The sequence below is a fragment of the Rhinatrema bivittatum genome, chromosome 1, assembly GCF_901001135.1.
Source record: "Rhinatrema bivittatum chromosome 1, aRhiBiv1.1, whole genome shotgun sequence".
NCBI classification, from domain to species: Eukaryota; Metazoa; Chordata; class Amphibia; order Gymnophiona; family Rhinatrematidae; genus Rhinatrema; species Rhinatrema bivittatum.
In genome coordinates this window covers 747914267-747935477 of record NC_042615.1, presented here as the reverse complement: position 1 = coordinate 747935477, position 21211 = coordinate 747914267, and the positions used below count along the sequence as shown (strand labels likewise).

Genomic DNA, 21211 nt, shown 5'->3' with positions numbered 1-21211 from the left:
GCTAGCGGGGAGAGCGGAGAAAAAGGTGAGGCACAAGGGTCGAAGCCGTCTGAGACCGACGGATGCAACAAAGTAATTAATGCAGCCTACATAGAGGCAGGAAAACCATTACCTCTACAGGTCAAGGCGCATTCTACAAGAGCCCAGGCAGTCTCCTGGGCCCACCCTGCAGGGGAGTAGCTTTTGTACATCCCATTGGTCTTGAGTCCATCTGGCTTCATGCTAGGAAATGAAAAATTACTTACCTGATAACTTTGTTTTCCTTAGTGTAGACAAATGGACTCAGCATCCTGCCCACGGCTGCTCCAGAAATAGATAACCTTGGATATCAAATCTCGAGACAGAGCAAGTATCCTACATCTAGTTCAAGACACCTGCAGTTGCCCAGGTGTCAGCGTTTATTGTTTCAGTGCACTGGTGGTCTCCAGTTGCAAAAAGATATATATATATATATATATCTACTCCCCTGCAGGGTGGGAGGCTGCATCCTCCCTGGCCTGAACATCCAGGTGGTAGAACCTGGAGAAGGTGTGTAGGGAGGACCATGTCGCCACCCAACAGATCTCGGCTGACGAAAGTAGCCTGGTTTCAGCCCAGGAGACTGCCTGGGCTCTTGTAGAATGCGCCTTGACCTGTAGAGGTAATGGTTTTCCTGCCTCTGTGTAGGCTGCATTAATTACTTTGTTGCAACCACAGCAGAGGTTGACTTGCTTATTCTAAATCAGCATCATGTAGGCTCATATTAATATACAGGGAGATTCACTTGAGAGGCCCCAAATATTCTGTTGTAACTTCCATTAGGATGAAGCAATCTGAACCCAAAAAATACGCTACATACCTTGATGTATGTGCAATCTTTTGCATTACATGCGATGCTGGAAGTATCTCAGTTTTCCGCCAGACACATTTCGATGTGGCGCTCCATGTTCCTGAATGTGTCTGTGAGCATATTGGGGAGGGGGGGGGGGGGAATAGAAGCAATGGAGAAATTACTTATCTAATAATTTCGTTTTTTTAGTGTAGACAGATGGACTCAGGACCAATGGGTATTGTGCTCTCCTGATAGCAGATGGGAGACTGAGTCAGATTTCAAAGCTGACGTCAGCCTACATATACCAGTGCAGCACGCTTAGCTCTTCAGTATTGTCTTCGAAAAGCCAGTGTGGAGATATGTTGCTTAATACTTGTTAACACACTTGATTAACCTTGAACTGGTTCCAAAAAGTTTTATTATATATATATATATATATATATATATATATATATATATATATATATATAATATATATTCTTTTTGGAACTGGAGACCACCAGTGCACTGAGATACTTCCAGCATCGCATGTAATGCAAAAGATTGCACATACATCAAGGTATGTAGCGTATTTTTTGGGTTCAGATTGCTTCATCCTAATGGAAGTTACAACAGAATATTTGGGGCCTCTCAAGTGAATCTCCCTGTATATTAAATGAGCCTACATGATGCTGACTTAGAATAAGCAAGTCAACCTCTGCTGTGGTTTTTGGTGATCATAACTCAGAAGAAAGGTAGCGTCTTTATATGTAACCATCCATTTTATATTTATATTATCAGTAAAATGATATGGCCATCTCGTTCAGCTGGGCAGCCCAAATGAATAAAATGCAGAGAGATGATAAACTTATTTGCACCACTAAAGCAATTTAGAATGCAACAAAAACACAGGTTAAATGGATGTCTGTGAAAGAAGGCTCCATTTCATCACTGCACGTTTCCAATTGAAAAGTACCTGAGTTTTTCTGCAAAAATCTTCCCTCTGCAAGGTTGTGAGTTGTTTTTTTTTTTTTTTTTTGCATCTAGCCTAGCTGTGGGGGGTAGGGAATGAGGTTTTCTTTAACCAAGAGAATGTAAATTACTGCTAACCACCGAAACTAGGATTATTTTGGAAAATTTAGCGGTAGAAGTAACTAGATATCCTTCTGCAAGCAGTACAGTGCTTGTGAATTCCTGACAAGAAATATTTTTAAACTGTGGTTTCTGTTCCGTTGAGTTTTTTTTTTTTTTTTCTTTTTGCTGCTCAGAAAAGGAGTACAGCTCAATTTTCAAAACTTACCATTTTGTCTGAGGCAACGCCATGGACTGTCAGTGATGTTGTCTACCATGGCGTTAAATACAGCATTGGATCTTTTCTTGAGCTCTTTCTGTATTCGATTAAACTCTTTGTTCACAATTTTTAAGGGTTCTCCTTCCCTTAGATAGGAATTGTTATACGTGCTCTTCGATCTGATCAAGCATTCCAGTGAAATGGTATAGTCCGATGCTCAAAGTGAGGGACTGGTGATTTTCGCCTGAGCAGCCAGGGAATGCCCCGGGAGAGGAGAGAGGAATCGGCAGGTGGGAGAGACTGTTGAAGGGGGAAAAAAGTAAGGAAATACAAAATAGCAGTGCAGACAAGAATCAGGTTCATGCTGGTGTGGAGTCAAGGAGGAAAGATATTCATACGTTGTGCAAGGTGTTTGTCAGGCCCCAGTTGGAGGATTGGCACTCATTCTTGAAAAGAGCATCCGTATATTAGAAATAGAAAGGATAGGGAAGGTGCACTGAACTAATCATGGGGACCCAGGAGCTTACATATACCGAGAGATTGCCCCAACTGGGGTGGCTTACATTAGGAAAAAGACATTTTGAGGGAAGAGATGTGGAATTGTGGGGATCTCTCAGGTAATCTATTTACTCCAGGAGCAGCAAACAAAGCAAGAGCACATCCTTTGTATGGTTAAAAGGAAATAGATTTCATCAACTTTCGGAGAAGGGGATTTTTTTTTTTTTTTAACATTTTGTCAGCAGATCTAGATATGGCTGTATCATAAATGATCAATTCAAAACACATTGGACAAATGCTGTTAGAAAAAAGATACTGGTGAAGACATCTCAACACTCTCTAGGGAAAAGTCATTTGTATAGGGTCAGGAATTAATGTTTTCACTGTTGTAGGCCTGATGGTGCACAGTGCTTTTCCATTTTCCCTTCAGTTACCATGCAGAAACTGCTGTTAGGCAAACCAAAGAAGGTTGGAGTAGTTTTATTTCAGACTAACCAATTGTTTATATGACCCTGTTGTATAATTGTGTTGCAGGAGCTGTGTGTTAGCATCCATTCCTCAACGAATGATGGTGGTTCTCTTGCAGCTCCTCTACTTATTGATCGTACATAAAAACTTAGCTACATGAAGGCAGAGAGACCATATGGCCCATCCAGTCTATCCATGTAGTACTTTACATGCATGAATTTTCCTAACTTATGCAAAGCAATCCAGGCATGCCAAATGCTATGCAAATAAAATAACACAGCTGACTTTGAAAAAACTTCAGCCACGTTACTTTATCACGTTTGAGGGAAGTGTAAATATTTTCCTGCGGGAGTACTGGGATGCCAGCAAGGGTTCCTATGTCCTCATGGGAGAATGTAAAGGGCCAAGTGGCCTAAAACACCTCTCCAAACATCACAAGTTACCCCGAGGGTCTTTGGAGATCCCCAGTCCCGCAACCACCTTGTCGAGCAACTAAAGCCCCCACAAGCCAAAATCTGTCCTTTTAAAAATGCACAGCAATGGCCTGCCCTCTTCCTTAGTCCTTCCCCCCCCCCCCCCAACCATTAAAAAAAGACCCTGGTGGTCTGGGGGCACCCCTAAATCCCCGACCTTCCCCTATATTTAAAAAAAACAACTCTCCGTGGTGTAAATGGGGCCCAGAATGTCCCCTACCTTTTGGGCCTGTTCGATGTCATTTTCCAAAATGTTTTGCCCTGTCACGCGATGGGGGCCGGAGTGCTCTCTAGCTGTGGGCCCGTCACGTGATAGAGGCAGGGTCAGGTGAAAGCCATTTTGGAAAATGGCCGGGCCTGTTACTAAGGGATGCTCCAGATCCCAACTCTACATCACCGAGCCTTTTAAAAGGCAGTGGAAGTTGGGGGGCCTACTATACCCCAGGGAGTTTATTGTACTTAGTCCAGTGGGGGGAAGGCATGAGGGCTGCTGGAGGGTGGTTTTGGAAGGTAGGGGCTATGAAGCTCTGGGGTCCACTTATGAAAAAGGGAAGGGGTCTGGAAAAGGAGCCGGCCTTCGCCATGCATTTTTAAAGGCACATTTTTTGACTTGTGGGCGGCCAGAGCCACCTTGCAAGGTGGCAGGAGGAGGGTCTCTAAAGCCCCCTGGGGGTATCTGACATTTTGGGGAGGGGATTTGGGCCCCTTAGCCTTTTAATGCAATGGCAAGTCCACCATTGCGCAGTTAGGCCTGTACCGTGGTGCGATTTTCTTGTGTGTTTGTGTTGCGATAAAAAATCACGCCGCAATACTACTGCAGTATTTTTTTCAGTATTGCACGAATACCACCCCCCTCCCCTCCCGTGATATTGGGCCCCTGCTGCGATTAAAAAAAAAACCAAACCCACAACTTTCTAAATCTCCCTGTCAGTTGGATGCAAAAGCTGATGATTCTTTGGTTTAACTTTCTTTTTTTTCAGTTTTGTGCTAGATTTATAAGTTATTTTCACAAAAAAAAACTATTTCAGTTTCTAGCAAGGTAAATCTTCCTTGAAAATCTGGTTGCTGTAGGTTGAGTGGTTTGGGAGATGACGTGTGCACAGACAAAGTGAATATATAAGCAATTTTTTAAAAGGAAAATGCTAAAAATAGCAAACCGTCAGTTAAGCATGTGGCTAAGGTTGCATTTTTTAAATTAAAAAAAATACTAAAGCGAATAAAATTTGTAATACCGGCTGAAGATTTTAGAACGGTCCTGCAGGCTCTGGTGATCGGTCATTTAGATTACTGTAATGGGTTTTTATCTATAAGGTTGCTAAAGTATCTGGTATGGATGCTTCAGTTGGTGCAGAATGCTACTGCAAGGCTACTTACTGGCATCAAGCGTAGGAAACACATTTCTCCAACATTACAAACTCTCCATTGACGCCTAATACAGTAGCTAATTCAATTTAAAATACTAGTAACAATTCATAAACTTGTTTACTCTGAAAATCCCTGCAGTTTATCTAATCTACTGGTCAAGCAAAATTCAGTTTATACATTTGTGGCTGAATTTTAAGAGGCCCGTATGCGCAAATACCGGCGGTTACGCGCGTGGCCGGACCCTATGCGTGCATTTTCTAAAGGGCCGGGCCATGCGTGTAACCACCGATATGTGCAGACGTGCTGGGTCTAAAGAAAGGGTCAGGGGGTGGGCAAGGACAGCGCCATTAGCCGCTGTGCTGGCAGCTGGTCGGTGCTCGTGGATTACTTCTGCTCCAGGGGAGCAGTAAGTAACAAAACAAAAAAATTAGGGCTAGGTAGGGTTAGGTTAAGGATCAGGGAGGAGAGGGGAGGAGAGGGGAGAGGTAGGAAGTTCCCTCCCAGCCCACACCTTAACTGGATTTTATATCATGCGTGTACCGGCTAGCGCATGTTATAAAATCAGCACGTCCATGTGTATGCACCGGGAACCAAGTGCACATGGATATGTGCGTGCGGACTTTTTTTTAAAATTCTTTATTTATAGAGTTTTTTCAAATCAAAAAAAACAAATCAAATGATTTACAGAAAGGAAAAGATTATAGCTTAGTAAATAACAAATCTTTAACATATAATGCTACATATAAATAAAGTAAGTACATATTTATCTAAACCATTACCATATCAAAACAATAATGAGAGGAGTGCGGGATGACAGATTCAGGGGGAGCATACATCCATAATTTTTACCAAATAAAGGGCTAATATATAGAACCTATACTCTTAACTATTGTTATTAGACACTCGGGATGAGGTTGTTGGCTTCCATTGCTCAAGGAAAGTTTAACTGCTCGGGTGAGAAAAACATAAAAAATTCATCTTGCTTTTTTATTAAACACTTACAGGGACTTTTTTTTTTTTTAAATCGACCCCAATGGTCATCCGATCTGAATCTGTGATTATAGGCTTCAGCAAACGCGTTGGAGACCATTCTCCTAGAGAGGTCCAGCTTTGTGGAATGCCCTTCCGGCAGGACTTAGAACCGAGGTGGATCTGGAAAGCTTAAAGCATTTTATTTTGCTCAAGCATACCAGCAGCTGATATGTTAGTCATGCAGATATTTTTTTTTATATAATATCTGTATTAAATGTTTGTTTTCGTGTTTTCTGTTTTTACAATAATTGTTTGTTTTTTATTCTTTATGCATATGAATATTGTAATCCTCTCAGTAAAATATACTGGAGGTGGTGGAATATAAAAGTTGAAATAATGATGGATTGCTAAGCTTTCCCCGTACAGGGGCTGTGAATGCTGCCTCTGCAGCATCCCAGACCAAATGGGGGAATCAGATCCGGGACCACCTGCACAGCAGTGCTGTGCCTTACGACAGACTCAGAGTAAAGAAAGATGGGAAAGAAAAAGAAAACAAAGTGCAGGCAGAATCCTATTCAAGAAGCTTACAGGGAAAGAGAAAGGAATCGCTTATAGTGTACTCTCCTTAGTGATACATTCCTCGCCCCTAAGTTTGGTACTTTTAGAGGTCTTACACTTCAGTTTAAGCATTCCCTCTTCCCTTTAAAAAAAAAAAAGAAGTGAGATGAAGCTTTCCAGCCTCGCATGTACGACTCCCTTCCTGTTGGAGAGGTCTTGTGTGTGTGTGCAGCTTGTACAAAGTGCTTTCTAAGCTCTCAGAGAAACCCAGGAACCCCACACAGCATTGCACAGGACTTCCGGTGAGCCATGGGGCAAGCCCCGCTATTGGGATTTATTTCAGGATTTGAAAAATATTGAATAATTTCTTATTCTCCTTGTTTAATGCTGACTAGAATTTACTTTTATTCTGATGTGTTGTGGGCATAAGTATGATAATGTATAGCCACTAAAAGTATTGCCTGTGTTCCCTTTTATCTCGTTAACATTATGGAAAATGGGGGCTTGATGTAGCTGTTTTGGGAGGTGGGGCTATCTTTTTTTTTTATATTTTTTTTTTTCCCAGGCCTGAGAGAACCTAAAATGTATTTTCTGTTACAGAACCTGAATCTAATCTGCTTTGAATACTTGAAAGGTGGACTATATATCAAATAAATACATAAAAAGGTGACCCTGATCGTAAGCCTGTAAGTTTCATATTCTTTTGTTGAGCACTCTTCTCTGCCCCATACAAACCTATTTCACATCAGCCTTCAGATTTATTCTATATCACAGAACACTCCTTATTTGTGCCCAAACATATTTTGGGTTTTTTGAGAGGATGTAGGATTGAGACTTTTTATTTTTTATTTTTATTAGAAAATAGTACAATGAAATATGCTCTCTATAGCAAGCTTTGAAAGCAGCATTATCAGGAATCGGGTATGTATTTTTCTTATGTCTGTTTTCTGGTGGGAGTAATGAAAAGTTAATAACCAACCATGCGAACAGGAGGAATGTAAACATGCCTAGTTCTGTTAAAAATAATCCTTTTAAAGGTTTCTCTTCTGGCTGCTGTATATTTCAAAGGATGAGGAGATGTAGAGCTGTGCTGCTTACTCCCAGGAAGATGTGTTAGTAGCACTGATAAAAATCCAAATCATTGATCCCACATAAACAGTTTTAAGAGTAACTTGGCAAAAAGGGAATGGGTGGGGAGAAATATTTACAGCTGCACAATGCTCACAATAAAATGTCTTATTCCTTTCCCTGCCCTTCCCCCCTCCTCCTAACCTAAATACCCAATGCTGGAACTATCTAGCACAGAGGGCCCCACACAGTTCTGGTTTTCATGATTTCCACAATGAGTATTCATCAGATGTATTTGCATGCATAAGAACAAGCTAAGCTAATTTGGCTATCCTGGAAAAATGAGATGCATGGATACCAGAACAGAGGATCCCAGCCTAATATCACGTTCAGTAGTATCCAAAGTGAAGCCGTATACATGTATGATAGCAGTCTGGAGGCACCGGGAGCGGAGAGAAGGGGTCCCTTGTTCCCAGCAAACTAATTTAAGTTATCAGGAGGGGAGGAGGTTCCACCATACAGTAAACACTTGTGATGGGTGGGATGGAAGGGAGAGCGCTGACACATTTTTGACAGTGCTACTTAAGTGAATGTCTTTAAAGACTTAAGTAGCACATTATTGCTATTTGGACTCCAGGCCAAAATTATTCAGGCTGAAATCAAGTCCTACATAACAGAGCAGTGGTTTAGAACCCTAACAGCAGGGGTATGGCTGCATCAGACTTCCAAGAAAGCAGTGGGATCATCTGCAAGGAGTGACCCATGAGCATGAGGTGGTGGGGATGTTTTGGGGCACTGGTTTCACTAGGCCTTGAGTTTAGCATTGGTCTTGTAAGAATCTTAGAGGAACACGACAAGACCTGAATTGCCTACCAGTGGAGGTGGCAGACGCCAGTGCTCTAACAGGTTCTGGGCATGCTTAGGACTGATATGGAGGACAACTATAAAGCATAGGGGTTAAGTGATGGGGTTTGGTTGCATATGCTCATCTATCCAAAGAGGAAGAATCATAACTGAGCACGGAGGATGGGCCAATTTGGTCTTTTCTTCTATCGTTAACTACGATACCTGCATGGGGTTTTGATAAACATAACCACCCTAATTTTCTTCTGAAATCATAATGTTAGGAATAGATAAGTAGAGTTTACAAAAATTAAGTATTCATTTGTCTTGGAAAATGAATAAAAATTCAAAAGCATAAAAAAAGGAGAACATTTTAACTGCCAGCTGGGTTGTTAAAAAATGCTGGCATTGCTACTTTAAGAAACAATGATTTCTTTCAGGTTCAGGAGCAACAAAAAGCAGTGGTTAAAGTAGAAACCTTACCAACCTTTTCATTCTAAGACCAAAATACTATGATAAAACGTGATTAGAGTCATCCACGGATTCTGGAACTCTACTCTTGATAGTTTTTAAGGATTAAACATTATTTTCAGGAATTACTCTGGGCTGTCATTACATTCTAGTTCTCTCTTCTTAAAGTGAAACACAATAGGGCTGAGATAGTGGTGGAGGTTCATGTACTCTACCAGGAAGATGGGCACAGTAAGAGCTCTCAAAAGGCAGACCTGCATAAGACATTTCACGCCTTTGCCTTCATGCTTTAACTCAGGTTGGCTCAGAATATGTAATCCAAGGAGGCTATTCAAAATGAAGAGTTTCCCAAGATGAAATAAGCAACAGAAATGGCAGTGAAAAAAGCTAATCAATAAAGCCAAGAGGCCAAGAGTCAGTAGGGCCGTTTAGTGGACAAGTGATCCGGCTATAGTTAGCCGAATAACTTGTCGGCCATGTTTGGGACATGCATTTTCGACGTGCTAGCTTTACCCCTTATTCAGTAAGGGGTAATAGCGTGTCAAACGCGCGTCCAACCCCCCCCCCCCCCCCCCCGAAACTAATAGTGCCCGCAACATGCAAATGCATTTTGATGGCCCTATTAGTTATTCCTGCGCGATTCCTGCCAAGCCGCACATTTTACTCTCTGAAATTAACACCTGCCCAAAGGCTGGAATGTACTTACTTAAAGTTATCCAGCTACAGAGAATGGAGGAGTAGCCTAGTGGATTATAACACAGGGAAACTAGGGTTCAAATCCCTGTTAACACCCTTGGGCATTTACCCTCTGATACCTCAGATACAAAATTAGATTGTAAGCCCTGTGGGGGATATACTCTGAAGTGCCAAAAAGCAGAATATAAAAATCTAAATAAAAGAAGTGTGGCTGGATAATTGAGGTTTCTATGAAAAGGAACTGCCATTAAAAAGAGAGAGCCACAGATATATCACAGAAAGTCAGTTTGAAAAATCATAGTCAGGAAACATAGGAGAAGGATCCAGCATAGATCTGTTTATGTCCCCTGCTCTGCCCATCTGAGCACTGGGGTGCTTTTTATTTGCCTCTAGAGGTCATTGAACCCAAAATATATTTACTCTTATGGCTGTTGTAAAGTCCAGGGCAGAGCGATGCCATTGCCATGTACGTTTCATTTATGTCCCTATGGGAGGAATTTTGTCACTTCGAAAATATGTTTTCCCCTTGTGGGGAGGGGGGGATAAGAACTCCAGCTGCAACAAACCCTGTTATACTTTATTTATAGCCCACTTTTCAGGCACTTCAAATTGGATTACATTCAGGTACTGTAGGGTTTCCCTGTCCCTCAGCAGGCTCCAATTCTGTGACTGTGGGAAAAAACGCTTAAGTGAATCGGGCCTTAGGTTTTGTATTGGAGGCGTTGGCGGGTGAAGCGACTTGCTCATGGTCATAAGGAGAGTCAGGGGGCTTCCCAATTCCCCCCCCCCCCCCCCCCCCCCCCCCCCCCCCCCGCTATAGCCACCAGGCTACTCTTATCACACTTAATGTCTTACTTTTTGTGAGTAAATTTCTCATGAAAATAAATGCTGTAAAGCTAGAGTACGATGGTAAGATAAACGGATCTGTTCCAATGCCAAAGGGCATTCATTTCAGCACTTGCCTTTTAGAACTTCTTTGACAAACACTGTGACCACCTTCTCTTTTATTATAATTAACCTTTATTTAGCTTCTGTTCAGTACAAAGAGGTTTGTCAGATTATACTGACGTCTGTGTGTTGTGGTTTCTTTCTTTGTGTACATCACTCCCCTTTATAACTTTTTTGAATGGCTGGCCTAACTAAGCTGAGTTTGCTGTGCTGCTAGGTCACAGGGAGGTTAAGACCATTTCAGTTTTCAAACCTCGGCTACCCAGTGGTATTTTCTCTCTCTTTTTTTTAATGACATTCCTTAGCACAGCTATTGCAGTGACAGTGCTTAGCCAGGAGCCACAGGCCATGATCTCTCTCTCCCCCCCCCCCCCTCCCCCATGCATTAATGTTCTCTGCCAAAAGGCGTCACTGTTGAGCAATGGCTGGGGTTGTGAATGCTGCCTCTGCAGCTGCTCTGGAAAGTGAAAGCCAGGCCTGAGAACCAAGCCTAGGTCTCTGCACAGCAGTGCTGTGTACTGGAGCTCAGCCACTCCTGCCTACTCTTTCTGACGTTTGCATCATTATTACGCACCCATACTGGACTCGCACTTTCTATATACTTGCAGCTTTGTAATGGGAACTCCCTCCTGGATGGGGCACATAAAAATGCGAGAGGCGCCGGTCTCTCGGGAGGGTTCAGAACGGGATGTGGGCCAAGCAGATGGTGTAGTGCCCAGAAGCAATGAGGGTTTAGGCATCCTGAATAGAAGCTCAACTTTAGGAGCATTCCCTCTGTCACCCCCCTTGTGTCTGCTTTTTCCTCCCTGCCCCAAACCTCACCAAAACCAGAAAACAGGGACTGGCTTGAAAGATATATTCCAGCAAACAAAAATTGTATTTTCTGGTGTTACTAGCAGTCAGCAGGGCCGATACAGTACAGTGCTCTGGTGGAGCGCACTATTAGCCCAGGTTTTGGACATGCATTTTCGACGTGCTAGCTTTACCCCTTATTCAGTAAGGGGTAATAGCATGTCGAAAATGCATGAAAATGCATGCAAATGCATTTTGATGGCCCTATTAGTTATTCCTGCGCGATTCCTGCCAAGCCGCACATTTTACTCTCTGAAATTAACACCTGCCCAAAGGCTGGCATTAATTTCTGCCAGCGCCAGGAAAGTGTACAGAAAAGCAGAAAAAACTGCTTTTCTGTGCACCCTCCGACTTAATATCATAGCGATATTAAGTCGGAGGCCCCAAAAGTAAAAAAAGTGAAAATCTGCCCGCGGATCGGAAGACGGACGCTCAATTATGCCAGCATCCGTTTTCCGAACCCATGGCTGTCAGCGGGTTTGAGAACTGATGCTGGGAAAATTGAGCGTCTGCTGTCAAAACCCGCTGACAGCCATGCCTCCTTTTACCGCGGGCCCTAATTGCATAGGCCACCCTCCTGAATCGCATGCCCAGGAGAGTGGCCTGTGCGCGCGCCGGGAGAGCGGGCGCTCACCAGCTCTCCCACGCGTTTTTCTGTATCTGCCTGAGAGTAAGTAATAGAGTGAAAACCCACTGCTTAAGTCAGGGTGCATAGGCTTCCATTGCTAGGTTGCACTCATTACTAAAGTAGAAAAGAGTAAACAAATAAGCTCTTCGAGTATATAAAACGTCCCCTTTAGACTACCTGCAAATCATTCCCACTCTCCACTTCAGTAGTTCAAAATACACTCAGTAAATACAAAAGCCTCTCCCGTTAACTAGCAGACCATGGTTTTCAGTCTTATTCCAGCATATACCAGGTTAATTGCCTCAGTACATTTTCCCTGGCACACAGTAATTCTCTCCCTTCTCAGTGGAGATTCCGTAGCTCTTCAACAGCTTCTCCATTTTCTCATCCATGCAGTCACAGGAATTTCCCCAGCTCCTCCCTTCAAAGGATTTTTCACTTCAGCTCTCCTCCACCTGTAGGACTCAGGACATATGCATGGACTTGTCTCCCCTTGAGGAGAAACCACACTCCAGCCCAGGCCATTATGGGAAAGCCCATGTAGGGCCCACTTACCTGAGAGGCTGCCCTGGGACACCTCAGTCCCTGGCCCATCCTGTTACATGTGCCACCCGCAGCAGCCCCGCAGTGCGGTCCTCTCACCTTTCCAGACGGACTCCAGCTGCTGGCTCCACCTTGCTGGCGGTGGTGGGCCACCAGCTCCGACCTCTGGTTCCCTCCAGTGCCTCCAGCCCTGCCATACTACCCAGTGTTGCTAGCCAAGATGTCCCTGTTCGTCGGGCCTCTCCGCGTGGCCCACGGAGAGACACCGCCATCAGCTCTGCGCATCACAGATTTTTTTAAAGGGCCCACGGCGGGAACCTGGCTGCGGACCCCGGATGCTGATGTCAGACTCCTCAGCGTATAAAAGTTCCGGCCTGGCTCCATAGCATTGCCTTTGCAATAGGTCTCCTTGTACTCCTTGTACTCGTTGCTATTCTTGAAATCGTCTCATCATTGTGTTCCCGGTTCCTGTTCTCCTAGTTCCTGTTCGTCTATGTTTTGGATTGACTCTCTGGATTTGACCACCGCTACGCTTGACTGCTCTTCAGCTTCTATCCAGCCCCGGACCTGCACTACTACGCCTGACTACTCTTCAGCTTCTCTCCAGCCCCGGACCTCCGCTACGGCCTGACCTCGCCTGCCTTCTCCACATCCTGACCATTGCTGGATTGACTACGCCTGCTTTTTTTTTGTCCTGACCCTTGCCTAGCACGATTACGCTATAGACTTTACTGTGTCCAGAGTTCTACGTTGCTTGCCACAACTTCCATTCACCACCGGCTCTGAACCTAGCCTGTCAGTGATGCTGCTCCTCGCCTATCCTCTGAACGTGGACTTTCAAGGCTTAGGCCTTCCTTTGCTTGTGTGCCTCCAGTTCCCCATTGTTCTTTTGGCACCTGAGCCTCCATACCGAATCCAGTCCAGGATAGAACTACGCCATCTACAGACTGCTGTCTCTGGGCTGAACTACTATTCTTCCCTAGCTAACTTCGAGGCCCACCTAAGTGCTGCCGGCTCCGGCACCCAAAGGCTCAACCCAAGGGGAACGAGGGCTGGTATAGGTGAAGCTCCAGTGGCCTCGCACTTCAGCCCACTCCACCTGCTGATGTAGGTCTTCGCCTGCAGGTTGCGTCAACCCCACCTCAGCCCAAGAGTCCACCTTTCAACGCAACACATCCTCCAACCTGCCTTTTGTATTAGATTAATCTTTCCTCTATGGGACCTTTCTCTTTTCCCTCTTTTTTTCTTTTTTTTTTGGTTTAAAGTATTAGAAAATTTTGCCAGGACAACAAGCATATAATTATACAAGAAATGTTAAGTTGTGAAAATAAAATTAAGTAATGACAAATGAAATATTTATCACAAAATAACCTCGAGTCGATAATGGAGGGAAAAATGTAAAACAAAAAAAAAAAGAGCAAGAACCATTCAATTTATATCAGATTTATCTCTGTCATTTTTTTATATCCACTAAGATTCAAAACATTATTTAAGAATCAGACATCCAAAAATCTCTTCAGCTGAAGAGGCTCATAGAAAATATATTTCCATGATTCACCACCACACTGTCCCAAACTTGTATTTTAAACTGTAGAAAATCTTTCCTCTGAAGCTGTGTAAGTTTTTTGTGTTTTTTTTTTTTTTTTTTTTTTTTTTTTTTTTTTTTTTCAGAGATCAGGAAAAACACTCTCTTTTCCTCCTAAGAAGAGAGATCTATTCGTGAAAAAAAGTTTCAAAACGAAATCCCTATCCATATCAAGAGCAAAAGTAACAACCAAAGTTTTTCCTGGCCAAAATATCTTCGTGAGATGTTTCTTACAAAGCAGTCATCTCATCATCACATCTACTCCTGGGGAAATGGTTCTCCCTTCCCTCTTAATGGAGAACCTGCCCATTAGAGTCTAATTAACCAGCGTGTCCTAGTAACCAGTGTGCCATGGCTGAAGCACAGCTGTGCTGCAAACCTTTCTTCCAGTTGATAGCCAGAGCCTCATAAGAATTCAGGCACCGTGGCAAACGTCATTTTATCTTGCCCCATGCAAGGGCTGGCCTGCAGGATGTCCTCCTGTCAATGGGGGGAGTCACAGGGCAGCACTTAGCTGTTGCTGTATCTGCTTTCCCCTCTGCAGTTGAAACTGCACAGGACCCTGTAGTCCTGCATGCCCTGCTGAGATAATATACTGTACGGACAATACTCAGGAATTTTAATTTTAAAACTGATTGGTAGATAGCAATAAGAGAACATAAGTAGCCATACAGGGTCAGACCAAGGGTCCATCAAGCTCAGTATTCTGTTTCCAACAGTGGCCAATCCTAGTCACAAGTACCTGGCAAGTACCCAACATTAAATAGATCCCTTATTGATTAATAGCAGTTTATGGACTTCTCCAGGAACTTATCCAAACCTTTTTAAACCTAGTTATACTGCTGTAACCACATGCTCTGGTAATGAATTCTAGAGCTTATTAATGAGTAACATAATCTTTTCAATAATATAAAACAAAGAAGGATACAACTCATGCACTCCATGATACCCAATATACTTAAGTTTTTTCTCCCTGTATACCCTCCCCCAAAAAGAAGAAAACCACAGTCGCACCACACTCGCACCAGCCTTACACCATTCATCCCTATTACATCAGGTATGAACTGACTTTCCTCATTTTGAGACCTTAATCATTTGTCCTGCAGTTTAGTATATGCTATTACTCAACACAGCCACACAGTGGCTGAAAATGGACCCCAGTATTTATTTGAATTATACTGCCATGTTCTATATGTGTAAAGCAGCTCAGTCCATACTGTTAGTGTAATGATGTATTATTTAAAGGAGGAACGTTTAAGAGTGGGGATGTTTCAGAAGTGTGCTAAAGAAGCAGAGTGCCATTTTCTGAGATCAGCTGGCTGGGCTGATCTCAGAAAATGGCAGTGGGCCAACCATGAACAGAGCAAATGGAGACAGTGAATGCAGGAAGGGGGAGAAGGAAGTGTAAAGGTGGTTGCTGTAGGCTGGGTAAGGGCTGGCAGCAAGCGCAGTAACTTTGCATGATGATGTCTGTAGTACCTTGCTTAGCCACTCTGGGGTGATGGCACTTGCTGAGTGCAGAAGCATGTGTGTGTCTGAGAAAGTATTTATGTGTTAGTTTTTGAGAAAGCAGGAGTGTGTGTGTGGTGTGTGAGCCAGCCCTCTTTCCCAAACTGCACCAATCTTAGGGTGACCAGCTGTGCTGATGCCACTGGGCAACAATATGGTTCTAGTTACTTTTTACCCAATCTGCACACTTTTCACGGTGAAGGTAACACTGCTTGGGAGGAGTTGCTGTTTTGGATTACTAAGGAGTTAGTGGAGCAAGGACTGGGACTCCCACAAGTCAAGAGGCCTGGAGTGGAATGTAAAACAGGCTGAAACTTGCAGCCTGCTGAAGTGATTAGAGTGGATCTGAGGATTTGAAGCCTGAGCATCTTGAGGAAGCCATGGAAGAGTGTTAAGGCCACAGCTTGGGATAATTTTTTAAGTAAAAAAGTGTGAGTGACATATGATGAGCTGGAGATTTGAAAGTGAGAAGGGAACTTGTGCTCCTGAAATTTTATTCCCTACTGTTATGATATGAAAATAGTAAGGGGAATTTGCTCTTTATCAGTTACTTTATTGAGTAAATATAAATTTATTAAAATAATACAATTTAGAAATGTAGCAAAGTAATACAATTTAGAACACATCTTTTAAAGGAATGTACTTCAGAAATGTTACAGAATTTTATCAGAGAAATACACCTTTAAAAATGTAACAGGATCTTATGGATCATAACTACTTCTTGTGCATATATCTATCTTTCATTTATCTGAATGCCCTACATCTGATAACTGTAAGGATCCGCTGCTGGATTCTCTTTCAAACTGCAGGTGATGCTGTGAGTTGTTTTGGACTATCCAGCCCTCCTACTCAGCTCTGACTCCGGGCACTTAATCAGAAATTGTCCAAGTAAACTCAGGTCTAATCAGCATTCATTACTGGTCTCACAGGGGCAGATTCCCTTGAACTTTGACGTGTCCCTCAATCATGTGGCTCAGCATTGCTTAGTCTCCGTATCCTTGCGCTGGCCATCGGGATTAGTGGAAGCCCTTGCTTTTATTGACTCCAGGACAATGGGTAATTTCGTAAGTCTCTGGATTTTGTCCACCAGCACGTAATTCTTATCCAAACCAATCCTGCACCAGTCTCCATTGTTGCCATTGATGGTCGGCCCCTGAACCAAGGAGGGGTGTAAAGAGGTCACGGTGGACCTGAATCTTCTAGTGGGTATGTGGCACTGTGAACTTATATCTTTTTGGGTTCTTGTATTCTTGTGGGGTTACCCTGGCTTCAGTTACATAACCTACTTGTTGACTGGCGAGCAGGATAGATTGTTTCATGGTCTCCTTTGCTTCTTTTCTGTGTTCCATATCTGAGGTCTATAGTTTCTATTGTGGCCTCTGTAGTGGAAAATTCCTCATCCTAGCAGTACCATGCATTGCAAATGTTTTTACAAGAAGCAAATGGAGACGCATTGAAATGCTTCAGAACCATAACCTCTTGTGGCCAGACATACCCTTTGGCTATGTCTGAATATATTCAAGAAAATTTGGCTTGAGGCTTCATTTTGAAAAAAGTCCTCTGCTAACACAGAGTTCTTCTTCATATAAAAGACTGATGGATCCCTTAGGCCCTGTATTGATTACTGGGGCCTCAATAAAATCATAATGAAGATTCATTATCCCCTATTACTAACCTCTGACCTCTGTGATAGACTTTAAGGTCCCAGATTTTTACCAAGCTGGACTTGCAGAGTGGGAGTGGGGCTACAACTTCATTTGGATCTGACAGAATAAGTGAAAGACTGCCTTCAGTACCAGGGATGGGCACTATGAGTATCCAGTTGCCTTTTGCACTTTGTAACATTCCTGCCATACTCCAAGCCTTTATCAATGATGTTTTTTGAGACCCCCTTCTCATTATGTAGAGGTCTTGTTGTGAGAGAGGTGTTTTAGTGGACCTTTGGGCCGGCCTGCAGGAGACTGGAGGAAGATGGACTATAGTCTCTCCTAGGGACAAGCGGGAGGTGGATACCAGGCAGGAGGTGGACGACGGGCTTCACCCTGGAAGCTGGTACTCCCCCGGGAGGAGCCCATAGAGCCTGGCCGCTGGGACTTAGGCGATCGGAGTCTGGATCCAATGCAGGGCGGATACTGGAACTGGGCTGGAACTGAAGCGAGACAGGTACTGGAACCAGACTGGAACTTGAAGCAAGACAGGTTACTGGGACCGGACTGGAGCTGAAGCAGGACAGGTACTGGAACCGGACTGGAGCTGAAGCAAGACGGGTACTGCAACTGAAGCAAGACAGGTTACTGGAAGCAGGCAGGAACAGAGGCAAGACTCGAGAGCCAGAGCGCAGCGAGTTTCAGGCAGGAACAGAGTTGCTTGGGCAAGCACACTCCGGGGCTCGGAGCAACTGAGAATCGCAAGGAACCCTGTTGCAAGGCAAAGTTCTGGGATCCGTGGCGGCCTTACATAAGCCGCCGCGTCTGACGTCGGGTGTGAGGCGGAGTCTTCGGTGGCGGGAAAAGGCCTTCATAAGTGCGGCTCTTGTGCGCGTGCGCCTAGGAAGGAGGCATCCCGGAGGGGCTTCTCGGCGGCGTCCCTCCCGCGGGAACGCCGCGGAACAGGCCATTGGCGCCCCAATGCGGAACGGGACCATGGAGGGTAAGGGCCGGGTCGCGACACTCTCGACAGGGACCATAACAGGTCTATCTTGATTATCTCTTTATTTTCTCCCCAGAACTGGCCAACCTTAGGCAGCATGTAGTAGAGGTCCTTTCTTGACTTCATCAGTACCAGCTTTATGCCAAGTTTGAGAAATGTGTGTTTTTGAACAGAAGCAAGTACACTTTCTTGGGATAATCTTGGCTCAAAGATTTGAAATGGACCTGGATAAGGTGACCACATTTCTTAATTGGCTGATACCTTTAGGTCTCAAGGCGCTCCGAAGTTTTCTGGACTTAGCTAACCATTATGGGCACTTCATTGAAAACATCTCTAAGGTAATGGCTCCTTTTACAGCCTTTACGTGCAATGACATACAAAAGAATTCTTGGAATCCTCAGGCTCAGCGGGCTTTTCAAAAACTGAAGCAACTCTTTGTATTCACTCCAATCCTGCATTACCCTGTCCTAGTCAAGCATTTCGTCTTAGAAGTAGATGGCTCCGAGGTTAGTGCAGTGCAGTCTTGTCTCAAAGATCCGATTCAGATTCTTGGCTCCATCCAGGTGGTTACCGTTCCTGAAAGTTCTCTCCTGTAGAATGTAATTATGTGGGAAACTGAGAACTTCTTGCCATTACGTGGACCTAGGAAGAATGGAGACACCTGTTGGAGGGAGCCACCTTTTCAATTACAATCCTTACAGATCACAAAAATGTACTTTATATTGATGCCGCAAAATGTTTGAATCCCCAGCAAGCCTGGTGGGCCATGTTCTTTCCCCATTTTTCAGTTTATTATATCCTATCATTCTGGTTCGAAGAATGGTAAGGCTGATGCATTGTCACGACAGTTTTCTTCTGAGAAGACTCCTGAACCTTGTGATAAAGGCCCTATTATACTAGCCTTCAGGATGGTTGCAAACACAGTCAAGGGTGACCTGATGGAGAAAATGAACCTGGAATCTTCGCTCAAGGAACCTCCATGTAGGGTTTTCTACTGGGCATACTTTTGTTCCAGACACATGCCACCCAGATGTCTTCAAATGGGGGTACAATTACAAACACTCCAGACATCCTGGAGTCAAGAAAACCTTTGAATTGATTTCCAAGGTTTTTTTTTGTGGTCTTCCCTTTGCAGGGGATTGTAGGATTTATGTCTTGGCCTGTCCAGTATGTGCTAGAACCTAGGAGCCCTCGTGCCAGACTGTCAGGGAAATTGCAATCCCTTCTGTGCACAGAACATTTACAGTTATTCTGTCCTGTCTGGACCTTGATTGTTTTAGAATTTCCAATAAATTTTCCATCTATTTTGAAACATTTCTGGTTTGGTTCTGTAGTTTTTCCCTGAGTAAGTGCAAGTCTTCACTTGGGTCTCCAGTTCTTGCTGGTTTTATCTGGTTCTGGGGCTGCAGAAAGGTCTCTTCTCATCTTGTAGCCCCTGCAATAAAATGTATTGGTTCCATAAAGAAAGGAGACCTATGGATTAGAACAATCCATAGGTGATGCTTTAGAGAGGGAAATCCTTTACATTTGAAAATCCTAGCAAGGATAAGTCACAAACTACTGTTATACAGAGGGAAGCTAGAGTGAGTGGATTGCTCAGACATGAATAAAGTACTCTAGGTTAGCTGCCTATGTAAAGAAAATGAACTTGACAGCCCACTGTGACTCGAATAAGTTTTATCTTTTTAAATCCTCAGGGCTGAGGCTCTTTGTTCTGAAATGCTGCATACTGCAGAATAAGATCTCTTTATTTTGGAGCATTGACTGAACTTAATAGTGTCTTTCTTCAAAGATAACTTTTGTTCTGTAATGTGTGCCTATCCAAAGGAGAGTTTAATTTAAACCATCTTTTATGACCAAGATCCAAAACAAGGGGGTAATTTTGCTGGATTGCATCCTGCCTGCCTAGCTCTTTTCCTCATCCTTGCTTATATATATAGACTCACTAAATGAGCTGGTGGTTGAAAGTAAACAGAAGTCTCTCGGTGAGGACTGAGCCTTGTTTTCTACCATGGCAAGTAACACACACAGTGTTTATTTCTTTGCGATTTTTGCTTTCAGGAGCAGTGGGATACTGATAAATGGATCCATTAATGGTACTTCAAACAACAATCCTCCTCCTGATACTGGACCCCAAAGTGTCCCGAAGTGAAGGTATGGATTTCAGGCTGACTTTATTCTATGTATTTATTCTTCAGATTTATTTCTTGCCTTATACCCATAGCATTATAGGTGAGTTACAATAAAAACCAACAAAATAACATCATGTAAAGACATAACCTTTATGTAACAAACATCAAAGAGTTTAAATAATCCTTTAGCATCTAAAACTGGAAACATAATTCTGGTTTAGCTTATTCTTTCCTTAACCACTAACCACACTAGAGATCAGCAATAGTAGCCAATTCAGATCTGCCATATTCTTTCCAATTCCATTTGATACAACAGACCTGCATATAAGAGTCTATTTTGGAATGATGTAGTATAATGCTGGGTAGAAATAAATATCAGTTTACTTCCTTCATGCAAGATTGCCTATAAGGAATACGGTGGATTTACTGGCTATGCAAATCTAGCCATGTTTATTTCTAAGGAAGCTCACATTGTAAGATTGATATCTCCAAATGTTTGACCATACTCTGTGAATAGTTTATGAAAAGAGAAAAAAAAGATTATTTTTAGAAGAGTTTATAAGGCTACCTAATCTATATTTTGCTATTTGTTTTTAAACTATAATCCACTGAAGTATTTTGTACAACCTTTTTTCAATTTTCCAAGACATTTCTTCCGGTAATATGCTTTACCTATGGAAATGGTCTGCTGTAACATTGCATCCTGATACCCTGTTTCCCCGAAAATAAGACAGTGTCTTATATTAATTTTTGGTACCAAAGATGCACTAGGCCTTATTTTCAGGGGATGTCTAATACCGTTGAGCTGCTGGCTGCCCCTGCGTCAGCCATGCCTCACCAGTGTGCTGTCAGAGAGAGGTAAGAGTGTGCAG

The 21211-nt window shown here is 43.3% G+C and overlaps 1 long non-coding RNA gene across 1 annotated transcript in view; it reads left to right on the top strand.

Annotated features, from left to right (window-relative positions):
- Nucleotides 1-21211, top strand: part of LOC115076691 — a 45141-nt gene that overhangs the window by 16817 nt on the left and 7113 nt on the right. The window contains exon 2 of the long non-coding RNA XR_003852841.1: nucleotides 20269-20361. This is a non-coding gene — a long non-coding RNA (uncharacterized LOC115076691). The remainder of the gene's footprint in view (nucleotides 1-20268; nucleotides 20362-21211) is intronic.